The sequence below is a fragment of the Scomber japonicus genome, chromosome 2 (assembly GCF_027409825.1).
Source record: "Scomber japonicus isolate fScoJap1 chromosome 2, fScoJap1.pri, whole genome shotgun sequence".
Classification (NCBI taxonomy): domain Eukaryota; kingdom Metazoa; phylum Chordata; class Actinopteri; order Scombriformes; family Scombridae; genus Scomber; species Scomber japonicus.
The window spans coordinates 29,997,958-30,008,944 of NC_070579.1; the positions used below are offsets into that span (position 1 = coordinate 29,997,958).

Here is a 10,987-nt window from a genome sequence, read left to right on the forward strand (position 1 = left end):
CATACCATCTAATATAGACAGTATTTCATACAGTAGAACGTTATGAAGGGCAAAGTACAGAGTTGGGATATACCTGTCCTGCAGGTGTGACTTGAAACCTATATGAATACTACAGCCAGTTATAAATAACCATCATAATAAAAACGAGCAAATTATGATTCATCATAATCAGAAATGGTTTCATTTTTATTTTTGAACAAACTTTACTAGTGTGTGATGAAAAAAAAAAGCTCTCTATTAATAAACTACATGTCCCATGATGCATCTCTCCCTCTGGATGACCAAATGGAATACGGAGCGGACCAGCCGTTGTGACAGCTGAGCTACAAATTTTCTGAGGGAAACTTCAGCGCCCACTACGACCTTGAATAGACACAAATGACATAAACATGTAAGTGTAGTCTTTTAATCTTTCTTCACTTCTAACTTTCAGTACACAGCCTGTCCTACTGACTGTACACTTTGTAGCATCACCGTTTGTTTCTCAAACTGTCCAAACTTAGTGAGGGGAAATTTCCGTAACGCTGCAGGGTGGGATCCCTCCGTGGGTGGAAGCGTTGTTGATAACACCGTTCAAATTATCCTGTTTTATCAACATTTGACTCATATTTGATTAAAGTTAACGGTCTGCTAACTGACTTTTCTTCTTAACTTATTAAAGCTGTTAAAACTGTTTATATTTGGAGCTAGCTAAGATAACGTTAACACAAAGTTATATCCTCTGGCTTGGGCTGGCTAATCTTGTTTTGGTAATCATGTCATCTATCATAATGATAAGAGATGATCTTACAGTCAAACTAAGGATCAATATTCAACTGTCAGGCATTGGCAGTGTTGGTTTTAATAATAGTCTGTGTCACTTTACAGCAGGTAAATTAAAGTCAGTCCTTTGGAACCATTAGCCTGTTACAGTATCGCCTTTCATCTTTAACCCCTTCTCTGTCTAAACTCTTGGGACTCTTGTAATACAAGTTAGAAAAAGTCATCCTCTTCTTGTTTACCCTTCAGGTGACAAACTTGAAGTAACAATAGCTTCTATATGATGTAGTTTAGCAGAGGCTCACAGAAGGTGCACCCTCTGAACACACACACACACACACACACATAGTGGTGGGGGATGAATGCCACTTTTGTGTGTAAACCACATTATTTACTGTGTGTGCAACCCACTGATTGAGATTTAAAGAGGGGAAATGACCTCACAAAGGCAGTATGGAAAACACAGTGTGAGCCAGACTAAAATTAGGTATGGTATTATAGGAAACGAGCAGCGCATGATCACCTTCTAAAACTGCTTTGAAATGCACTGAAATGTACAGTATGTGTTTATAATTAAAAGATAGAAGTATTGAACAGTGTAACTTACAGACAGTAAGATACACTGTTCAACTGTAGCACAGTTTTGAATACTGTTAAGTATTGTTAGTTGACTTTGAATGTTTGCTCAGTGGTTCTTATTTAAAACTCTTATTTTGCAAATCTATAGAGTCGCCTATACTATGTGTTATTTAAGGAAACATATTGTGTATCTGCTTACTTGTAGCCTGCATTAATTATTTGAAGTTGAGCTTTTTTTTTTTAAAAAAAAAAAGGAAAAACATGTTTATGTCTCCCTCTAACCCTAACCCTAAAGTAAGGTACTGTACCAAAACTATAATTTTGGTACAGGCACAGAAATGCAGGTGGCTAAATCAACACCACGACACCCAACACTAGTGATTAAGGGCAAACGCTGACATTTCATAGACACCGTTAATAGTTAGAGGATGCAGAAAGTGTGCTTGACTTGAAAAGAAATAGTGATTTTCCTAGTGAGTGAGTGAGTAAGTTTTTGTTTCCTCTTGATCGCCAAAAAACAACAAAAGGATGGTATGGTCTTGTTGCAAAACATGGGAGAAAGACATTTATTTGTATTAGATACAGAGAGTGTTTAAGGCCCTCTGATACAGCTTGAACACAAACATTTTGGTGCAGAGTCATAATTTACTGTTCAGGGTTATGACCGTCAGTCCTTGATCATATAACTGGTTTTATTAGATGTTTTATTATTTTGATAAATATTGATCTGATTAGCAGCAATGCCTTCTTACCAACATATTATTCCACTGTATTGTGTGTAATTCTAACTATTTGCTCACAGTGCTGCAGATGTTTGTGTTTAACCACAGTGAACAGCTGTTTTTTTTTTTTTACAAACTTTAATAGCTGACTACTTTAAGGACTAGATCTGACATTATGAACCAGTTTTGTGTTATTTTCAATCACCTAAGTGTTTGTAGAGAGTAGAAGTGACTCCTTATAGAACCGAATATGTGCCTTTTGCTTTTTGGACAACGTCTTATGTGAAGTAATTGTATGTTTGAAGTACTTCCTATGATATCATGACTATATCAGGGTACGTGTTAGATAACAGAGGAGGTGGCTGTCTTGCTGCTATTTTAGAGCAAGTCGAAGAATCATAAGAAACTACAATGTCCTTTTTTGGTAAACACACATCACCAATTACCACAACAGCAGCCCTTTTAAGTAAGAAAGAAAACCTTGTCCCCAGTATTGAGTTAAGCCAGATTTAACAAACAGTACTAGCTTCTGTTACACCGTACACACTGCTGATGTTGTCTGTAAGTAAACGTCTGTGTTTTCATGCCATGGGACACAGTCTAAACTTGCCCCCAAGATGGATACTGTAAATCACCTCCAAGTGTAAACATGCATGATAAATTCAGCTCTAAGTGATGTCAAGGTGATGAATCTTAACATTATAGTTAAACAAAAGAAACATTCATAAGTACATGAAGAGAATAAGATGTTACAAGATCGAGTTGTCACACGTGGAGAGGCCTTTTGAAACAACGCAGTGCACGTTTGTTCAGTTTGATACAACTAGTAATTAATCACTGATTACTGTCTGTAAATCAGTGACCAGTAGTGCTGGGAAACAGTCTTGGCATTGTTGCTGTGATAAAGTCTGAACTATGGGTGTAAATCTAATTTGACTACTACAGTAGAGAGACCAGGTCCTGGAGGTTTGCATCTTTTGACTGATGCAAATCAGTTCATAAGGAAGAGTGAAATCCTGACCTGCTGCTGTTTTACAATAACCCGAACAAGTGCTGATTCACACACATTCATTTATGTTCTGTCTGTCTGTCTGCAGAGTGTCTGTGTGTCAGCAGCTTGATAAACCAGCACGCCTTTGCTCTGTCACGTCCCTCCTCCTCCTCCTCTCTCATTCCCCCCTCAGCCCCACCTCCACCCCTCCTCACTGTTGCTCTCTTTCTCCTCTGACAGGACACACTCTGTACAGGACAGAAGCCGGCCGGTAAAGCAGCACTAGCAGCAGAGAGCATTTAATTCGATGAAGAAGAGAGAGAGAGAGAGAAAGAGAGAGAGAGAGAGACTTTACCTACACAGAACATCCTTTGCTCAGATAACTGCTGCAGCAGCACAGTAAGTCCATTTCACTCAGTGCTTTTTAAAAATACTACAGCTGATAGGTCTGACCAGTGTTATTAGCATTTTAGCATGCTGTCTCTCTGCTGTGCTGCTGTGGTGGCTGCTGCTGCACTCAGTCTGTGTTGATGAGCACAGTTTGCTTCTCTCCTCGCCTCATGACAACATGATAAAATGAATAAAACTAATTAAAAAGTAATTTATGAGCTAGACTATTTAAGCCTGTTGATCATTTGTCTCAGTTGAATCAGTTAACATAGACTCTATAGGCTTGTCTGTTTGTACTTCTCAACCAACCCTGCTGATTGAATCCCAAAGTCAATTTCATTTCTGTTTTGATAAGGTGTATTTGTCTCTGAACTGACAGATGTGATAATGCAAGGAAGACTTCCACTTCTACCTTGTGTTTGTCGCTGTTGTGGCAAAATGCTTTGAGAGCATTTGAACAGCTGAGTGATCATTATGCTCTGACGTTCATAGAACATGTTGACCCCACGCTGTAATTATTAACAGAGTGAATTTATAACTTTTAAAATCAGTTTGACCTCTTCTGCTTGTTTTTAATTTATAGTTTCTCAGATAAATGTATCTTTCTCCTGAAATGATTCATCAAGTTGAGATTGGCCCTGAAGTGTTTGCAGAAGTTCAGATCTCAGAGTGACTTGATGCTGCACACTAAACTGTGGCTGACAGGGTCTCACTTGACTGCCCACACTAAACTGTAATACAGCTGAGCAGCAGTTTAACTTTAGACACTGTGGTTAATGTTATGGGTGGTTTGGCATCTGCTATTTTTTCCCAGATTACACATTCAGAGGTTGTTCTTCAAAAAAGTGGCAATGCATCAACTATAGCTCCTCTAACACAGGTTCTTGAGCTGAGGGAACCTTTTAGGAAAGGACAGATAAGTACGTTTAACACAATTTGAAATATTTAAAAAAAGGCTGTAACCTATTAAATAATCAGTTTTGCTGCCTTAGCAACATAACGTCCCTCTTTAAAGCCTTAAATGCTTGTCTTCTGACTTAAGGACACAAGGGAGAGTTTACATCCTGTATTAATTATTTCTACTTTACTTCTTTGTGTTTTAAAGCTTACAGCAGTCAGTTACTCAGCTGCTGACTCTCTTTTGTGCACTAGCCTAATCTTTAACGCTGATTCACACCAATTGTTATTCCTGCCTAAATCTTAAATACCTCCAAGCTGATTAAGTTGGACTATGGGTCAGATGTTTTGAGCCAAAGTTTTGCTCCTGGAGCAGATTCAAAGCACCTCTTATTGAGTGAACAGAGCAGATTGGCCTTTAGAGAAGGAGAGATTGGTATTTAGGGGTTTTGTTTTGTGGCTACTTTCTGCTTTCCAGATATAGCGCTCCCAGTTGTCAGGGTGACATTCTTCTTCACGTTAAGGTCCGCTGTACACTGGCCTGTTGTGTCCCAGGCTCCTTCCCTCCTGTTTCTTCACTTTCATCTCCGTGTCTAATAAATTAGCTGTCTACCATTCTCTCTTTACTTTGCTTTTCTCCTACTTCTTTCCTAGTGTTGAAACTTTTAATTAAATAGTTATGATAATTGATTGATTGCAATAATGGAACAAAAACACCAAATAGTTGCTGCTATCAACTTTTCAAATGTAAAAACTTTGATGATTTTCTTCCAAATTCTTTTAGTATAATATATTTAATATAAATGGAATAACTTGACTGTTGGTTGAGGGTGTTTTTTATAAACTAAAGGATGAATTATAAAAATGATGGACATATTAGCTCGTGAAAATAATCGCTGGTGAATTTACATTTCTTCATCAAAACTGCAGCATCTTTATCAGTCCTTTTTCCCAAGCTCTCTTTCAATGTTGCAAACTTCAATATTTGTTTTGTTATCTGGCATCATATCCTGTCCGTTGTTAAGATGTAGGCTTTGTGTTTGCACTGTGCTGACCTGTGCCTGATACATGAAAATTAAAAGTCATCAGCATCGTTACAGATATGAGTAAAGATGCCATTTTACAGCTCATCTCCGCTGTATTAAAGCGAGCCATGGCAATACTGAGATGATACAAGGCTGTTCTGTACTGTGTCTACGAGTTCAAAATCCTCACGTCCTTTTTAGGCTGCGGGTTCTTCTCTGTGACGACGCTCTCCTTTTTATGATATTGCAAAATGACTAATGCAATCTTTTTATGGGAACTTGCCAGAGTAAGTATGGGTGTTATGGTTAACCAAAGAGTTGTAATTGACCTCAATGAAGGAACCTCGTGCTTCAGAACAACTAGCAATCACAATAAACATGATGTCATTTAGCACATTTAGGATAACGAGTGTCCATCTGACGCCTCAGGGTCTGTTAGACTGGGGCTTTGTGAAGCAGCGTAATGAAAACATGGAAAATGAATTTGTGGCTTGGGTTAAATCTTTGTGGACTGAATTAGAGAAAGCTGTATTGATTCAGAGTTTGATGATTTGTTGCACAGTGCACATTATTTGTCTCTTTGTGGTTATGGGATGATATCCTTGGCCACTCGATATGTAATTTGTGCTGTGATGATAAGTGCTGTGTCTAAATTAATTATATACTGTAGTTTTTAGTCTTTTAATCTCACTGATAATGTTTACTTCATTAAGTGAAGAATCAGCGTGATTGTTTCAGGAAGTGGAACATGAGCAGTGGAGTTTTGCATTGGTGGGCAGCATGGATAGATCTGTACAGGTGGTTGTGTTGCGGTATTCTTGATGCAGCTCATTTGAATATACAGTAAATTGACTGTTGGCTCATGTTTATCCTTTTAGCTGAATAGGCTTAAATATTTAGCCCAGCCTAATGTTTGTGCCTTGGCTTTTTCCACAGAAGAGGCAGCTGATGATACATTCAAAGGAGGAGTTTAAGCTTTTAAATAAATTTGTAATATTGCACAGTGTGGTTACCAACATTATCACGACATGAGATATCTATCAAAAGCAGTTTATGCTGAACGGTGCAGCACGGCAGAATATTTTAAAGGCCTTAATGTAATTCCAAGCGTCTCTTAGCCAAGTGTATGAAACTCTTTAATGACATTTAATCATTAAATAGCTGCTATCATGCAGACCCTGCATGCATTACTCTCCGGTGTCCTGAGAGCCAAAGTAGTGCAGCACATGATGGAACGAGGTGAATTTGTTTGTGCTCCAAGGACTTTAAAGCACGGCCTTTGTTACTGGCATTATAAATCCATTAGATCTACTTAAAGAAACAAACATACTCAGAGTTGGACACATTTTCCATTCAATATTGTGAACTTTCCTGTTGTATTTACTGTGGGGAAACAGATGCTCACCGTTCCCTTTAAGATTTGAAAAAAGCATTCACTGCCTGCTCTTGTACTTGGAGTCTCGTTCTCTGTAACTCACAGACATTGCTTGTATTTGCAAATTATCATCTACCTGACACATGATCAAACTGCCTGTATTGAGCTAATTATATATATAAAATATACTGTATGAACACTGCCCAGTTTAACTTGATGGTGCAGTGTTGAGGAGGATACACAAGTCTAAAGGAAGTGAAACATCAGAAAAAAGAGAAACAGTGAAAAGAATAACGTTAACTTTTATATTTTATTAATAGATATGAATTTGTTAACATGTGATCTAAGAAATGACATTTTTCAAGGTTTGAAACTGCTCTGAGTTTTCTTGTTGGGGAATATTTTCAGTTAACAGTTAACATTTTTGTACAGGGAAACAAACTAACAGTTGCTGAACTTTAAACACATAATGTCAGTAATATACCATCTTATTTTTAGGTTATCAGTAGAAGTGCTTTGGTTTCAGCTATTTGACCAAAACCTTGTCATCTTATTCATTTCACAGCAGTTTATGAAGAATGCCAAATCACCAGGTTGTCTGTTCCAGCACATTTCATTTCAGTTCTTGAGATAGACTGCTGTTGTAGTTCTTTCAGCTTTCTGATGACTATATATTTAAGTTGAGAAACATTGCTACAGGGTCCATATTACACTTGAATATTTGCTGCATGAAGTTTTAGTTCAGAGTTGTGGATCCTCTTGACCGATCACAGAACAGAAGAGATCAACAAACCCTCCCTTTGCATTTTTGGCTTGTTTTCAGAATGTGAATAATTCAACCTGCTGCTGACAGAGTGAAAAGAAAGTCTTAACAATTAGTGTCTTTTTCTTCCCTCGTCTCTAACGCCCCCCCTCAGTGCATGCGTCCTCTCTCCCTCCCCCCCTTCTTCCTTCCAGCTCTCTTTCACTCCTGTGTGCCTCTGCTCACGTACACACCCTCCTGGAAGGCCTTTGTTTGTACAGAGTACCAACGTAGAGCTTTTCAAACACCCTTCACCCCCTCTGAGTTCAGCTCGGGTCCAGACTTCAAGGTCAAAAGCGGGACGTGATTTCAAGCCATTTGCTGTTGTCACCGGCCTTTTCTAAGTTCATGTGATTCTTTAAAAAAAAAAATCAGATTAATGTCTAATTAAATCTGGTTCCCTCATAGCTCTGTTAGCCAGTTTTTCTGGGCACAGAAGTTGGCGCTTTAATCTCTGCCGCTCCATTATGTTCTGTGCAAACGCCGCTCCAGCTGATTTCTCTGGCACCCTGTCTAAGCACAGTAAAAAAGACTCAAATACAAAAGAGGTTGTGGTGGTGGTGGTGGCGGTGGTGGTGGGGGGGGGGGGTTAGATGGCTAATAACCATGTCCTCAGTGTCACCCCTAAGTGGCTGACAGGGTCTCGCTTGACTGCATGGTTAACAAACCAACAGTGTGCCACACCAGCGGCTAAATTGGAACTGACAGGCTGTTAACGTGAAAAGCTTGGACATGTCTCTTATTTTCTCTCTCTGAGTGCGTAGCTTTTGTATTGTGAGCATGCAACATTAAAATATTTTTAGCAATCACAGCGTCTTTGCTAAATTAGTATTATTGTATTGTGGGTGAGTTTAAATGAGAATCTCTCCTTGCACCACACGTGGATTTAGTGACAAAAAGGAGCGCTTCTAGTATGATGGGGCTTCTAGTATGATGGGGTGGGTGGCTATAAAAGCTCAAGTGTTTGCATATGCTGACATCTCTGAGAGAGAGAGAGAGGATTGATGGGGAAGTGTTGGCCACACACCAGAGCACTCAGCTGATTGGATGGAACGTTGCAAAGGAGACCCAACAAGGATAAAAGGGAATAAAGGGTTCTTAGGGTTGTGCTGGTGTTAGTGGTTCTGCAGCTGGGAAGGTTTGGGGGCGCTATTTCATGTGTAAGGTGGGTGTGTTATCATGTGTGCACAGCTGCAGTGTTTAGCTGTGTGTGTGTCATGTGCGTCCGTGCCCGTGCTTGTGCCGCAGCCGTACTTAACGCAGCAGTATAGTAGCTGTTGCTTTAATGGAGCCTAACCCTTTGCCCTCTGGCCAGCATGTTTTATTGACTGCAATAATCGAGGTGAGGTATCAAGTGTCCTTTTGTTAAGAGCCTGAGTGAAGTGTCTTCAGTCTATGAGGAAAAAACATCATTCGAACAATAACACACAATTTCTTACACTGTGTGAGCATATTTTACATGTTAAAACAACTATAATTTGAAATCTTTGTCATGAAGATTTGACAGTGTAATTTAACATCGATACACAACATTATATGTACTTGTATACTTGTAGTGGATGGTTGTACTTTGCCATGGTATAAAATGAGCTAAACCAGCAGATAGACACTGGTGGATGTCTCAATATGAATACACTGCATCTAAAGGAGCTACATTAAACAAATTCAACTTTTGTAAGCCTGCAGATAGAACATAAACTTGAATGAAATCTCTATGATGTAGCCCATCATTATCTTTAAGACAAATCATACAAATACTGTATTGATAACGGCAAAGAATATCATACATGTGATTCATTTTTGTCTGTTTGTATAAGTCTGTATTGGGTCATGTGGGAATCAATGACATAAATGATGAAAGAGTGTATTCTGTGTTTGGTGTTATACTGTATCAGAGTTCACCGAATCAGTCCCAGATCAGTGACTTTGCAAATATTGATTGACATATTGCTTTATACAGCACTGTCGGACGCATTTGGAATAAGCCACACTGCTGTTGGCTGACGCTATTGGTGTTAACAGCTCTGTATTTAATTCATAAAGCATGTTTCACCTCCCGCTGCAGAGTGTTTATAGTGGTGTTACAGTCACGCTGAGGAACCTGATCCGTGTGTGGCTTCAGGCTGTGGTAATTTTATCTTTGTGACCCCAATACACAGACAAGAGGCCAGGCCCCGCTTTGTTTTATAATGAAAGCTTCTTTGATCATAGAACAGGTTTGATGCCGGGAGAGTTCACATCTGTTGAAAAATTAATGAATCTCAACCTGTTACATGATTAGATGTAGAAACTGTAGCCTTGGTAACAAGTTCAATGTTGTTAAGTACCTTTTCATTTGTACCACATATTGGGTTTTAAGTTTCCTTTAAGTTCTTGATTGTGAGAATTTTTTTTGCTAAATATATAATATATAATAGTGTATGCAGTGTGTAATGCAGAAGATCTGGTTTGTTTTGTGTAATTATGATATGACAGAGATACTGCACAAACAATTCAAACCATATCTGAAAAATCACACATTACAACCACATTAACAACCACAAAACAAAAACTTCCATTATATAAGCTTTGTGTCAGATATATGTATTTCTCAAATTCTGGAGGACTGGACACAACGTTTAGTCTTAGCTTACAGTACTTCATATGACAAAAGTGAAACTGATAACTAATCTAATTTCTCTTCTCTCTTTTCTTTCCTCTTTTGTTCTTTTCTCTTATTAGTCTGCACCCTCTCTGCCAATCACATCCTGATGCCCTGGAAGCCTGTGTTCTCTCCCTGAGCCACCAGGGGGCATCAGTCCCACAGCGGGACACCCAGCACTGAGTCTGAATTCACCCTGAACCCCCCGGCTCCAGTCAAGCTGTCCCATCCTGCTCCCCCTCCCTCCTCTTCTTCTCCTCCTGCTTCTCTTTCTCCCCCCTCCTGGCCCACACAGGCCCACCTGGACTCCCAGTCAGCTTTCTCCCTCCATGAGGGGCGGGAGGAGGCGCCGGGGGCCCTGGATGTGGACCCCCAGCTTCTTCAGTTTGCTTCAGCTGGGAACCTCAGGGACCCGGTACAACCATCCTATCATGATGTGTCTACTCTAACAGGTAAATGATATATGAAATCATCTTATTTTTAATACAATTAGTACAAGTGTTTTTTTTTAAATATAAAAAAGAAAACTTTACCCACTCACCAATCTACAAATTACTTATGTTGATAGTACTAACCACCAAAGGTTAATTAAGTTGTATTATAGATATGGAAGTGTAGGTTGTAAATCTGTCAGTAGGGGGCGATGTGTTATTAAAGTTAAAGGTCCCTGCTTTCTCTTGCTTTTTCCTTCCTCATACATGAACCCATACACATATATCTTAATACACACACACACACACATGCACACACACACAAACACACTTTTTCCTTCCTCAGACCTTTGTTCAGATCTGCCAGAGTTGGAA

General features: G+C 39.2%; 1 long non-coding RNA gene across 1 annotated transcript; it reads left to right on the top strand.

The window, feature by feature from the left end:
- The first annotated feature begins 312 nt into the window (after nt 1–312).
- On the top strand, nt 313–10,451 carry LOC128370632 (uncharacterized). Its single transcript, XR_008322726.1, has 3 exons — nt 313–391; nt 3,292–3,450; nt 10,262–10,451. It is a non-coding gene; the product is annotated as an uncharacterized LOC128370632 (long non-coding RNA).
- Nucleotides 10,452–10,987: the final 536 nt, after the last annotated feature.